The sequence below is a fragment of the Myxine glutinosa genome, chromosome 1 (genome assembly GCF_964187855.1).
Source record: "Myxine glutinosa chromosome 1, kmMyxGlut1.1, whole genome shotgun sequence".
NCBI classification, from domain to species: Eukaryota; Metazoa; Chordata; class Myxini; order Myxiniformes; family Myxinidae; genus Myxine; species Myxine glutinosa.
Genome location: NC_136261.1, coordinates 292,876,568 through 292,891,521, shown reverse-complemented (window position 1 = coordinate 292,891,521; position 14,954 = coordinate 292,876,568).

Here is a 14,954-nt window from a genome sequence, read left to right as displayed (position 1 = left end):
CGTTCCTACCTGGAGGGGCCCATTACCTTGGACGAACTTGGCACCGCTCTGCACAGCCTTGCTGTTGGGAAAGCACCTGGATTGGACGGACTTACAACTGAATTTTATAAGAAATTCTGGCATCTACTGGGTCCCGAACTCCTCAACACCTTGAACGCAAGCTGCCAGCTTGGAGAGCTCCCTCAGAGTTGCCGACGGGCTATTCTCACCGTCATTCCAAAGAAAGGAGACTTGCTCTATATTAAAAACTGGCACCCAATCTCTTTGCTATGCACAGACTATAAAGTATTCTCAAAAGCCCTGGCATCGCGACTTACTCCTCATCTCTCCTCATTGTTGAAAGAAGACCAATGTTATTGTGTACCCAAGCGCTCCATCTATGACAACATCTCCCTCGTAAGAGACATGATTGAACTGTGCAAAGAAAACCCCACAGATTTGGGACTTCTTCTCCTTGATCAGGAGAAGGCCTTTGACCGCGTCGATCATCGGTACCTCTTCAAAGTGCTTGAACGGTTTGGACTTGGTCCGACCTTCATTTCTTACATTAAGATACTGTATAACAATATCTCTAGTGTGCTTAAGATAAACAATGGACTTGTTACACCCTTGCCTGTCAACAGGGGAATTCGACAAGGTTGCCCCCTCTCTGGCTTGCTCTATGCTCTCTCCATCGAACCCTTACTGGGTTATTTGCGTGCTAGACTAACCGGGGTTGGGTTTTCTCATCTTGAACGGCCCATTAAGGTGCTGGCATATGCTGATGATGTGTGTGTCTTTGTGCGGAACCTCAATGACATTAACGTTGTCCGTTATTGTCTATCCGTGTTTGAAAAGGCTTCTTCAGCCAAAGTGAATTGGGAGAAAACGAGCGCCATTTGGCTTGGTCCGTCATGTCACTCGGCACCCAAACTTCCTGCTCCTCTTGCATGGGCCACTGATGGCGTGAAATACCTTGGAGTGTTCTTGGGTAATGACGCCACAGTAGCAAAGAATTGGGCTGGTCTGTTGGATCTTGTTGAAGGAAAACTGCAAAAATGGAGAAATCTGATAACACAACTGTCTTATCGTGGAAGGGTCTTGGTGATCAACAGTTTGGTGGCCTCTACCCTATGGCACAGGTTCTTTGTGCTGCACCCTCCGGTAGTGTTGCTTCAACAGCTCCAGAAGTGCTTTGTGTCTTTCTTCTGGGATGGAAAGCACTGGTTGCGACCCGAGGTCCTCAGCTTGCCACTGACCGATGGAGGCCAAGGCCTGGTTGACATAAAGAGCCGGTTAATGGCCTTTCGACTTTCGGTTGCTCTACGCATGCTGTACATGCACCCCTCTCCACCTTGGGTCGACGTCACTCGTCGCCTTTTGCAGCAGGCGGGGAGACTAGGCTATGACCACGCTATATTCTTGATGGATCTCTCGCATCTTGATATGTCTCCCCTCTCCAGGTTGTATCAAAGTGTACTAAACGCATGGCGAACTCTAACGACAACAAGAGCTACGCATTCGTACACAAAGCAAATGTTCTTGATGGAACCTTTGTTTTACAATTCAATTTTCCATGATATGCCTGCTGATAGGTGTCTCGTTCAATGCTTTGTCGCGAAGAACATAAAATCGGTCGCCGATCTTTTAAGCCCAAATGGCAGTTGGATTGGAGCTGATGCATTGGCAAGCCTGGTTGGCGTGCGATCCTCCAGAGTTGTGGCACGTATGCTACGCTGTGTGCTTCATACCTATGTACAGCTTGCACCTAACTGGGAGCAAGTCCAAGCAGACAACGAACAAGGTGCCTCTCCTGCTACCTTTCCTGAACTTATTTGCAAGTTTTCTCTTGCCAACTCTCCTCCGTGTACCCCCTTTAGCATAGGATTCAATGGTTTTCCTAAACAAAAAGACCTCTATTTGGGTTGCGTAAGTTTCCTTTTGCAAGGGCAAATGACACAGCGGAGGGTTCGATGGAGAGACCTCTTACCTTGTTCCCCCCCATATTTTCCTAATTGGAAAGGATTCTATCATCCTCCTGTGCCGCCACGACATGGTGACCTCCAATGGAGACTTGCACACTGGATCCTCCCCTCTAACCACTTGCTGCACCGCTTCTCAAGTCTCCTAGCAGATGAATGTCCCTTTTGTAAAAGGCCTGAAAACCTCTTTCATATTTATGTTGAATGTCAACGGTTGGCTCCTTTATTTATCTTTCTTAAGAATTGTTTTGGCAGGATTGGCTTGGTTTTCAACACTTGTGTTTTCATTTATGGCTTAGACATCTCACACAAGAATATGAATGATGTGTTAGGTAATTTCCTGCTTGCACAGGCAAAAATGGCAGTGTATAAATCAAGAAAAAGAAAAGTTGATGATCTCGGAGCTAATGAGGAAAATGCCTTATTCTTGTTTAAAAATCTTGTGACGAGCCGTGTAAAGTTAGACTTTGCCTTTTTCTCCATAACAGGAAGGCTGCCACAGTTTGAGACCAAATGGTGCGTGAAAGAAGTCATTTGTAAAATCCTGGAGAAACGTTTATTGTTTTGTGAAATGTTTTGTGCATAATTTTACTGTATTTTACTGTATTAATATTTTTTGTTTGTTTCTCTGCTTGAAATGACAATGTGACCCCTATTTGGGGGTTTTCTTTTTCTATTTTTATAATAAAAAGATACAAAAGTCTCTCTCTCTCTCTCTCTCTCTCTCTCTCTCTCTCTCTCTCTCTCTCTCTCACCACAGGCAGATTGGTGGTTTTTCTGTGTTCTACTGACTTCTCTCCAGCCTAGCTCCCCTTGCTCTGTCTGTGCTCTGTCCCCCATATTTTCCTGCAGGACGCATAAGATCTGCCAGCAAACCTCTTATGGTGAAACTGCCAAAATCAAGACTCTCTGCTCACCTTCACTCTTTCATTCCTCTTTTCTCCCGCCTCTGGAACAAACTCCCACACTCTTCAATCCCACTCCTCCCTCCATGTCTTTAAAACAGCTGTTCACCTCCATCTATCTTCCGCCATCCAAAACCTTGATCTTTTCTACCCCCGTTAAAACAACCCAAATCCACCTCTTTCAATCTTCAACTTATTTCCTGAAATTCCTAGTAGTGTCAATTTGTTTTCTACCATGTACCGCTTCCCTCCCCCACTTCCCAACCCACCCTCTCTCTTTCACAGATCTACGGACGTCCCTGTTCTCTACTGTTGTTGTGCTTGTATGCTTTCCTCTCTCTCCCCCTCTTGTCTCCCGCTCCCTATATTTATTTTATGTTTTATGGGTCTGTGCCTGTTCTCTTGTGTAATGTGTTAGCTCTTACACGAGCCTTGACTCAGTATACAAAAAAAATTAAAAAATATTGAAAGCTCTTGTCTCCACTGCCCCAATGTGTCTAAGGGTCTAAGCCATGCATTCCCTCATGCCTAAATTATTGAACTATCTCTGTTTCATCCGTCTTTGTGTACTGTTCCATTATAAGCAGCCAACCAGTGTGGCCCACGTCGGCGATGGAAAAGTGGACTGAAGGTCATGACGGGTGATAAACAAGGCTATCCATCATTGTCTGTCAAACATGCGGTTTTGTTTTTGCTTCATGGCCAATCGGCACATGCCCCTTAATCAAGATCTATCAATTTCAAGGCCAATGGCCCCTGCCAGGGATGGTTCGATGGACCCAGAGGTTATAAAAGCACAGGACACTGCACGCTCTCGGTCGGTCCTTCGTTGCTGGCAGGCATCTAATCGTATCTCTTGGTTGGTGTGTGTGTGTGTTGCTCGTGGTGGGCAGGTCATGCTGTGACACTATATGGTTTTAGGTTCGCGAGTACCAGAGGGGAGGCCCACAAGAACAGCAATGGCAAGCCTCCACCAAACCGCAGCACACCATATGGGATGCCAACTGACGACCGAGATGAGGAGCGTGCCCACTCAAACGAGGACCCCACACCACATGAGGGAACATTGCATGCTTCTTTTCTTTGTTTCTCTCTCCCTCTTTCTCTGCCTTGTCTCCTCCTTTCTCTCTCCCCTGTTCCCCCGAATGAAAGAGGTAAGGCGTATACATTAAGCAGACATGGTACCGAGGGCACGTTGAGGTTATTAATTATTTATTTCTCACTGACTGTGATCGCCAGTATGCAGTCGTGTTCTTCTTCATGCACCTTTTCTCCTTGTTAATAAATATATCTCTATTTGAATGAAACCTTGTGTGGTCATTGGGAGCGGGCCCTCTAGCAATTAGCCAAATTTGTGTATTAAGACGGGCAGATTGGGTTTGCACGAAAGTGCAGCAAACCCGGATTGATGACAGGCTTACTTGGCCAATCTTCGTTGGCACTTCTGCCGCAATCATGTTTTCTGAAACGCCGATTCACACCAAATTAATCTTGTGGATGTGCAGATCTTTTCCTCCCATACCTGCCAGGTGGCATGACCATCGTTGACGATGCACGGCTGTTACACAGGTGTGAGGAGCACGAATCGAGCCCGAAGGGAAAACGGGCCTAATCAAACCCAAATTAAAACGATTGGGTTTTTAATTTAGTTTCATATTAAAATAAAAAGGATTTTCTGTTTTTTTGTGTAAATGAACTATGGGGAAATAACCCCCATTCCCCAATGGAGAAGAGGAATTTTTGGCCCGACACTACCGCGGCCCCTGGGGAGATGTACACGACGAACCCGGTACAGGGTGTAGAATTGTCGTCTACCTGGTAGTCCAATAACCCCCCAATAGACCAGTGTGGAGTGGCAGCAGGCCTGAGTCACCACTGTTCCTGGACATCAGCCAACAGTTGTCAGCCATGATGGCTCAGCTGATAAGCCAAAGTAGATACCAGCATGGTAAAATTGGAGCCTTCCCAGGCCAAGCAGGATGAAATGGCAGCCTAGCTGGGGGCCAATGGGGTCAAGCAGGACAAGATAGAAAAATTGGGAGGGAGGAGAAGAAGAAATGAGGTTACAACCAGAGGAAAAATGGAAAGAGGAGAGAGCAGAGTGTCGGGGAAGCACAGATAGATCATTGGAGCCTGGGGAGAGGGAAGCAGAAGAGGAGGTAGCCCTCTGTGGTTGCAGAAGAGAACGAGACAAAGGATAGTAAAACGAAAGTGCAAATGGAGGTAGATGGAGACAGAAGCAGAAAAATCATATTAAAATATGCCCTTTCTGTCTGTCTGTCTGATGAATTTTTGATGCCAATACATTCCGTCGTTACTTATCCAATCTCAACCAACTTGACAGGATGACAAAGGGTTACACAATGAAGGTTGTAGCGCATTCATTTGCCCCCCTCTCCAAGGGGGTTTTCTCCCCCCGAGCGGGTTTTCCCCGCCATTGCCATCAATGGGTTGCATGTTGAGGTGCATAGCCATATTAAGTTAGCTTTATCGTGACGTTTTTCCAAGGCCACTTCGAATAACAAAACTAACGATATTAATAGCGTAATATTAATGTTATTACAAAACAATATTAATACCAATAACATCCCACATCCCCAAGGGGTTTTCCCAGCGATGTACTCGTGTTAAAACCTATGGTGGTATTGTATGACCATGCGTTCTGGCCCTTCGGGGTCAGGATGCATGTGTTTTGAATGATCATGTGCTTCAGCCTTGGGGTTGAAGTGCATGTGTATGCTAATGGGACAGTCTTGATAGACGGTGTGCCTTGGCCGTGGGGTCAAGGTGCCCGTCCAAGGTTGTTTAAATGTTTGATTTTTTAAAGCTTTTTTAGCTGCGTCGCAGACGCTGGTCATAGAGTGCCCTCTGCTGTTGTTGTTCTTGTTCTTCTTGTTCTTCTTCTTGTTCTTGCAGAGAAGACAAAACCTCAAAGCTCCACCCATTCTGGGAACCATAGCTCCACCCATTCTGGGAGAGGCTTCATATAAACAAATATCCACCATTTTATTAACTCGCATAGCTTTGAGGCCTGTTTTGTAGGCCCGTGGTGTCTTCCTCTCTCACACAGTTTTATTTCAAATCAAATTCGATATATCATTTCATTTTTCACAGTCGCTAACATAGTTTTAGACTTGGTTGAAAAAAAACGGGAAGAAAATCCGATGAAAGTTGCCCTTTATAGAACGAAATGAACTCTCAAAGGCCTGTAACTTCAAGCCCATTGAGATTTTTTTTTTTTTAAATCGCGGCATGGTCAGTCATACACCGCCCGAAATAACAGACGGGAAAATGCCGAGATATATATATTTTGTTTAAATCGCGGCATGCTCAGTCATACACCGCCCGAAATAACAGACGGGAAAATGCCGAGATATATATATTTTGTTTAAATCGTGGCATGCTCAGTCATACACCGCCCGAAATAACAGACGGGAAAATGCCGAGATATATATATATATTTTAAATCGCGGCATGGTCAGTCATACACCGCCTGAAATAACAGACGGGAAAATGCCGAGATATATATATATATTTTAAATCGCGGCATGGTCAGTCATACACCGCCCGAAATAACAGACGGGAAAATGCCGAGATATATATATATCTATCTATAATTCCATTAATCTCTGTGTGTATGTGTGTATGTGTGTTTGTATGTGTGTTTGTATGTGTGTATGTGTGTATGTTTGTCTGTGACCGCTGTTTCTCGACAACTACCGGTCCGATATACTTGAAACTTGCCAGGTATATTGCTGGGGACCCGAGGATGTGCCTTTTCAAGGTTTGAAATTAATCGGACAAGTACTTACCGAGCTATGGCGATTTAGCCGTTCGCCGTTCGCTTTGGCGTTGCGAATGGACCAAACCATTGCATGTAAATAGAGGGGGGGGGTTCTGTGGTCGTTGCGAATGGACCAAACCATTCATGTAAATAGAGGGGGGGGGGGGGGTTCTGTGGTCGTTACTGCCACGTGGTTTCAAAGTTTTTTTTTGTTGTTGTTTGCACGCATGTTTTTTTGCACCCACGTACGGGCACGCCCTAGGATGTTTACACACACACACCCCTACACAAATTTTTTTTTTTTTTTTTTTTTGGCAAGGAACGGGCACCCACGTACGGGCACGTCCTAGCTTATATATAGTACGGGCATGCCCTAGTATTTTAAATCGCGGCATGCTCAGTCATACACCGCCCGAAATAACAGATGGGAAAATGCCGAGATATATATATATATTTTAAATCGCGGCATGGTCAGTCATACACCGCCTGAAATAACAGACGGGAAAATGCCGAGATATTAAAAATTCGTCGCCACACACGGGAAATTGCCGAGATATATTTTCAATTTGCGCAAAAATAACATCAAGTAATCGAATCAATAGGAATGTCCTGTGCCTATAACATTGACGTTATAGGCACAGCTGCATCTAGGCATTGTGTAACATCGACGCGGCTTTTGTTTTAATTAAAACTTTTTGTACTTGTTATTATAAAAAAGGCAGGCCACGGACTGGCCTCAAAAAGTCCCAGCGAGTCAACGTGTTTCCAGAACTAAATAGCTTATCATGGCGTTTTGTGGGAGCAACGGCCTCTACCAGAAGTAATGAACATTATTGAACAGTAATGAATATTATGAACCACAAACATGTATGATTAGCTTTCTAAACAGTCGCGGATGCTGTTTATAACGCTAAATGAAGAAATTTGGAGGAATCCCGACATGCGTGAGGTCTGAGCGAAGATCTACTGTACTCTAGGCACCCCATAAGTGTTGAGTTAAGAACATGACCCTTCCTGGCGCTAACGTGGTGTTTTTCGTAACGAACTTTTGAAACTCGTTCCTTCTGTTTAACACGAAACTGAAAGGGAGGAAGTCCGGGTTGTGCTCATTTACCAAGCAGCTAGCTAGCGCTTGCCAAGCCAGCCGTTCATTAGGGGGTTTTGAATGGAGTGCTTGCTCGAATGCTTAAACCACTTGGCGATCTCTCTCCAAGAAACTTGGTAAATGAACACACACCCAATGTTCTTGAGACCAGACCATAGATCGACTGTAATCTACATACCCCAAAGAGGAATGAACCTTTCTGCCGATCCCGTAGTGAGAGGGTGTTCTAATAAATATAAATAGAGAAAGTGGAAGATATAGAGATAGAGGTAGAAGATAAGGCACCAGGATTTGTGATAGCAATGTGATGCATTGAGGATTGGAGGAGCCGGATGGTGGGTGCGATCGACGGATGAAGCCAACAGTTGCCGAAAGGCACATGGACACACTCTGGCAACGAAAGGGGAGGGCTCAGTGGGCTCGAGCCTCCTTTAGCCATAAACGTGATTATAGTTTGTATGAATTACCCTCACCATAGGAGAGGCCAGATATTGCATTTGGGTGGGTCCGTTTGTCTGTCTGTTTGCTTGTTTATCTGTTTCCCCACACATAATGTGCCAATGTGGACCACAATTTTTATGTGTTATCTTTTTTCAACAGAGTAACTCTATTTGCCCACACTAAGCTTGTGCGTTACAATTACAAAGTGAGTACGTCTATAAAATACGTACTGTACAACCACGCAAAACAAGTCCTGGCGAATGTCTATAATCTTTGATTGGTGTTTCTAGTTTCTTTTATTTGTGACTAAAATTAATGACTGTACAGTCATATTCACATGTCCTGCATGAAAACTGTCTGCGGTAAACATCACTCCACGAACACCCAATGAAAACCCTCCATGTATGAAACTGACAAAATGCAACCAATGAAAGTCATGTGTGTAGAAGGTGATACTTACCATCGTTTTCCAATCTGATCGTTAAGTGACAGCAATCGAATGGTTCTACCGAGACTACTGGATACCACTGTCCACTTACAAGTTTCCTGTGTCTGGCAATGCAGACTGTAAGAAACGGAAACGCATTTTTAATCAAAAATGGCTACTGCAATATCTATGACAAGCACACAGTGTTGCACAACAGGGTGGATTTTGTAAATTGTATGTTGAATTTGCACCTGGCAGCAACACAAGAAGTGAGCATAAACTCGGGAAGCTTGTTACAAGTCCCTTTACAAACTATAAATGACGCAAAATAAGTTTTCACTTCCCACGAGATGACCCAATATCACAAGAACTCTGCACAGAAAGGCCGATGGCATCCTTAAAGAATTCAGTGGTGAGAGTACAGATGTTCGAAATCTCATTGACATTGACAGGTAAAAGGCAGTTGTTGCAAATCGGAAACGTCTTGTCCACATGATCAAAACAATTGAGTTTTGTGGACGTGAAGAGCTGCCTCTCATTGAGGCATCATGATCGTGGATCATTTCAACTGGAAGACAACTGTCAACCAAGGAACCTTTGAAGCTGCAACTGACATCTTCACTTAGACGAAATATCTGCAAAACAAGATCCTTTTCACCTTTCCATCTCTCATATTGACAAATGAAGGCAGTGTGTGTATATGAATATAAACAGTATATTAATATGTGCATGTGTATGTCTATATACATGTATGCGTGTATATGCTCCGACTATGCACTCACTCTCGTTGAGGAAGGTGAGAGCTGTTACGGTACCTCTATCCTTTTGGTATATATTTTATTTAATAGTACACCTGCTCACCACGGAAGCGACAGGAAGGGTCATTCCTTTTTGGGGTATATACATTGCAGTCGATCTATGGTGGGGTCTCAAGAACATTGGGCGTGTGTACATTTACCAAGTTTCTTGTGAAGAGATCGCCAAGTGGTGCATTCGAGCAAGCACTCCATTCAAAACCGGTAAGGCACGGCTGCTTGACAAGCGCTAGCTAGCTGCTTGGCAAATGAGCACACCCTGGGCTTCCTCCCTTTCAGTTTTGTGTTAAACAGCAGGAAAAGCGGGTTTCATTGGTGGTTCAAAAGGCCGCTACGAAAAACGCCACTTTAGCGGCTGGAAGGGTCATGTTATTTACCCAACTCTTGTGGGGCATATAGATTACAGTAGATCTTCACTCAGTTCTGCAAGTAAAACTTACCTCACCAGAGGATATCCAGATTCCAGATTCCTCCAGATTCCAGATTCCTCTGGATATCCAGATTCCTCCAAATTTATTTGCTTAGTGTTATAAACAGCATTAGCCACTGTTTAAAAAGCGAATCATATGTGTTTGAGGTTTATAATATTTTAAACTCAAATGGACTACCGTCCAGTTGAGTTCATCACATGTTGAACCCTCCAGCGTCCGTCGTCTGTCGTCGTCTGTCAACTTTTCGACGTTAACACTCCAGCATCCACAAATATCAACTGATTCTGATCAAACTTGACAAGCAGCATCCTTACCCCAAGGGCCAGGTTGGTATTACATTTCAGCCCGATCCGTTGAAAAATGGCGGACTTAGGCGACCATTTTGTTTTTGGTCATGAAAACGACGTTAACACTCTAGCGTCCACAAATATTAACAGATTTTGATCAAACTTAGAATGTTTAACCATTACCACACAAGGTAGGTTGCTATTGCATTCCAACCAGATCCGTCACAAAATGGCCGCCATAGGTCGCCATATTGTTTTCAGCTCCGAAACGACGTTAAGACTTTAACGTCCACAAATATTTATGGATTTTGATCAAACTTGGTGTGTGAGACTCTTACCACACAAGGTAGGTTGCTATCGCATGTCAACCAGATCTGTCACAAAATGGCCGCAATAGGCCGGCATATTTTTTTCAGCTCTAAAGAAAAGCACAAGAATTTAGGATGCTGAAACTGAGAAAGAAGTGAACACAACATTTACGGAAGTGAAATGTACAAGTATAAGGATACAAGGACCTTAAAATTATTACACAAGGTTGTTGGCTTTTCATTTAAGTTAAATCTAGTGCAGACAACTGACATACTTTAAAGTTGTCCAGTCAGTTCAGTTGAGTTCTGCTTCCCTGGAAGCTCTAGTTTACTTCTGGTGGAGGCCGTTGCTCCCACGAAAACGCCATGATTAGCTATTTATAAATGTTGACACGGCGTTTGTTCAAGGAGGAAACCCCTTGGGGAGGTGGGACATTATTAATATTAATATTACTTTGCAATAACATTAATACCATGCTATTATCATTCGTTTTGTTAGTGGCCTTGGAAAAACGCCACGATAAAGCTAACTTAATATGGCTATACTCCTCAACACGCAACCCCATTGGCGGCAATGATGGGGAAAACCCACTTGGGGGAAAAAAAAACCCTTGGGGAGGGGGGCAAATGAATATTCTACAAGCTTCATTATGTAACACTTAGTCATCCTGTCAAGTTTGGTTGAGATTGTATAAGTAACAACGGAATGTATCACGGTCAAAAAATCATCAAACAGACGCCAAATTGCGTATTTTAGTAGGATATTGTAGCGGTTGCCGCTGAACATACACAATCACCTTGCACCTGCCGGGGACGCAACCGGGGAGCGATCGCTGTGCCGGGCTCGCCCAGACCGCCCGGAGACGCTCAGTCTCGCCTTTCCCGGGCATGTCCGGACTCGCCTTTCCCGCGCTCGCCCAGACCGCCCGGAGACGCTCAGTCTCGCCTTTCCCGGGCATGTCCAGACTTGCCTTTCCCGGGCTCGCCCGGGCCGCCCGGAGACGCTCAGTCTCGCCTTTCCCAGGCATGTCCAGAATTGCCTTTCCCGGGCTCGCCCGGGCCGCCCGGGCACGCCCACTCTCACCGCGTTTGATTGCATGTATATATTGCCGCCCAATAAACGGGCTTTTCAGAGTACCCGAGTTTGGTTTTGTGGAATAAAGAAACTCGAATGAATTCCCGTCTTTTGTCGCGTCAATCCTTTTAACTCGCGTAGGAGCACAGCTCCTTCATTGGTGACCCCCGACATGGACACGGCAGTTGCCCTTAAACTGCCTACCTTCTGGGAGGCTCACGCGGTGGTTTGGTTCGCACAGGCGGACTCCCAGTTTGCCCTGCGAGGCATTACCGCCGACGACACCCGCTTCCACCATGTGGTAGCGGCACTCGGCTCCGCCACCGCGGCCCGCGCCCTGGGCCTCCTCCAGCACCCGCCAGCTGCTGACAAGTATGGCGCGATCAAGACGCTCCTCCTCGACGCATTCGCCCTCTCACCGGCAGAACGCGCACGACGCCTGCTCGACCTGCCCGAGCTCGGCGACACGCGCCCGTCCGAGCGAATGGACTACATGCTCTCGCTGCTCGGTGAGCACTCCCTGCATTTTCTTTTCCGAGAGCTGTTCCTCCGCCAGCTGCCTAGCCAGGTACGCCTCGCCCTGGCAGGCACGCAGATCACGGATCCCCGCGCCCTCGCCAGGGAAGCCGACAAGATCTCCTCGGCAGGCCAGCACATCGGGGCGGCTACCTGGAGCCCGCCGCCGTCCGAGGCGATGCCCATGGCGCCCGAGCGCCCGGTGCGGTTGGAGGCCGAACTGCCGGTGCAACTGGCGGCTGCCATGCCATGCTGACCGCTCCCAACACGACGGCCGGGGCCTCCACCTGACCAGGCGTGGTGTTATTACCACACCAGGTTCGGACACAAGGCTCGGACATGCCGACCCCCGTGCACTTTCGGCAAGTCGGGAAACGACCGGGCCGGCGTTCATTACCAGCCATGAGCGCCGGCCAACACGGGCAACTTGCTTTTTATCAAGGACAAAGCATCCGGGCGGCGCTTCCTTTGTGACACCGGCGCCCAACTGAGCGTCATACCCACCTCCGAGCAGGACAGGCAGACGGCCGTTTGCGGCCCCTCCTTGGTCGCTGTCAACGGATCGGCCATCCGCACCTTCGGCCCGCGCAACGTCACCCTCTGCTTCGGCAACCAGCACTTTACCTGGACCTTTGTGATGGCGAGCGTCCCCATGGCTTTGCTGGGCGCCGACTTCCTCTGCGCACATGGGCTGCTGGTCGACGTCAAACGGCGTCGCCTTGTCAATGCCGAGACTTTCAGATCCCTGGCATGCACGATGAGCAGCTCCGCACCGACCGAACTAGCATGCGCCCTCCCGGCGGCCAACGAGTTCGCTCGCCTGCTCGCGGAGTTCCCGGCCCTCACGCGGCCGACGTTTTCGGCCGTCGCAGTGAGACATGGTATCGAGCACCACATACCAATTACGGGCCCGCCGGTCTATGCCAGAGCCCGCCGCCTCGACCCGGCCAAGCTCGCCATGGCAAAAGCCGAGTTCGACGCGTTGGAGCACCTCGGCATCGTGCGGCGCTCCGATAGCGCGTGGGCCTCGCCATTGCACATCGTGCCGAAGCCGGGGGGCGGTTGGCGCCCATGTGGTGACTACCGCCGCCTCAATGACGTTACCACCCACGACGTATCCAGTCCCGCACATCCAGGACTTTTCCGCCCGTTTGGCGGGGCGGGTCATTTTCTCAAAAGTTGACTGAATACGGGGATACCACCAGGTACCTGTCAGGCCGGCCGGCGTCCCAAAAACGGCCATCATCACGCCGTTCGGCCTGTTCGAATTCTTGCGAATGCCGTTTGGCCTCAAAAACGCGGCCCAGGCGTTCCAACGCTTGATGGACAGCGTGCTGCGCGACCTGCCGTTCCTCTTCATCTATCTGGACAACATCCTCGTCACCAGCACGTCCCGGGCCGAGCACCTCCTCCACCTCCGAACACTGTTCGAGCGCCTCAGCGAGCATGGCTTAATCGTCAACCCGGCCAAATGCCACTTCGGCACGACGGCCGTTGACTTTTTGGGCCACCACAGCACCAGAAACGGGGCCTTGCCGCTGCCAACCAAGGTCGAGGCCATCACCGAGTTCCCGCGTCCCCGCTCCATCAAGGCCCTGCAGGAGTTCCTCGGCATGGTGAATTTCTACCACAGTTTCGTGCCCCACGCTGCTCAGCTCATGCAGCCCCTTTAAGAAGCCTTCCGGGGCAAGCCGGCCAAGCATGACGTCGTCTGGTCCGCAGCCATGGATGCGGCATTCACAGGCGCAAAGCTGGCCCTCGCCGACACAACGCTGCTGGCTCACCCGGTGCTCGACGCTCCAATCGCCCTCACTACGGACGCCTCCGACTACGCAGTGGGCGCCGTACACGAACAATGGGTGAACGGGGTTTGGCAGCCACTCGCTTTTTTTAGCCGGCAACTCCGGCCGAATGAGCTAAAATACAGCACATTTGACCGCGAGCTCCTTGGTCTATACCTGGCCGTTCGCCATTTCCGCCACCTCCTGGAGGGCCGCCCGTTCACGGCTTTCGTCGACCACAAGCCGTTGGTTTACGCAATGGCCAAAGTCATGGAGCCGTGGTCGGCCCGCCTGCAGCACCACCTCTCCGCCGTGTCGGAATTTACCACGGACATCCGACATGTCGCCGGAAAAGACAACGCCGTGGCCGACTTTCTTTCTCGGGCCAGCGCGAACGCGGTCCACCTTGGCGTGGACTTTGCACTTATGGCGGCCGACCAGACCACCGACACCACGGTGCAAGCCCTCCGGGCGGCGGACACGGGCCTCCGCCTGGCCGACGTCCCCTTCGCGGAAACTGTCCTGCTCTGCGATGTCTCCCAAGGCCAGCCTCGCCCCATCGTGCCCGTTACCTGGCAGCGCCGCGTTTTCGCCTCCCTCCACGGCCTTTCCCACCCGGGCCGGAAAGCTTCCCAGAAGCTGGTGTCGGCGCGTTTCGTCTGGCACAGACCTCGACGGGACGTCCGCGATTGGGCCAACGTCTGCACGGCCTGCCAGCGGGCCAAGGTCCACCGCCACACCCAGGCCCCGCTGGCTCCTTTCACCATGCCCGAACGGCGTTTCGACCACGTCAACGTGGACCTGGTGGGCCCCCTTCCCCCATCACGAGGTTTCACACACCTGCTCACCATGGTGGACAGGACCACCAGGTGGCCAGAGGCCGTTCCCCTCGTTTCCACCACCACCGCCGACGTGGTGCAGGCTTTCATCGCCACCTGGGTCGCCCGCTTCGGCGCACCGGCGGACATCTCTTCGGACCGCGGTCCGCAGTTCACCTCCGAGCTGTGGGGCACGGTCGCCCGCAACCTGGGGGTCAAGCTCCACCGTACCACGGCCTACCACCCCCAAGCCAATGGGTTGTGTGAGCGTTTTCACCGCTCTATGAAGGCCGCGCTCAT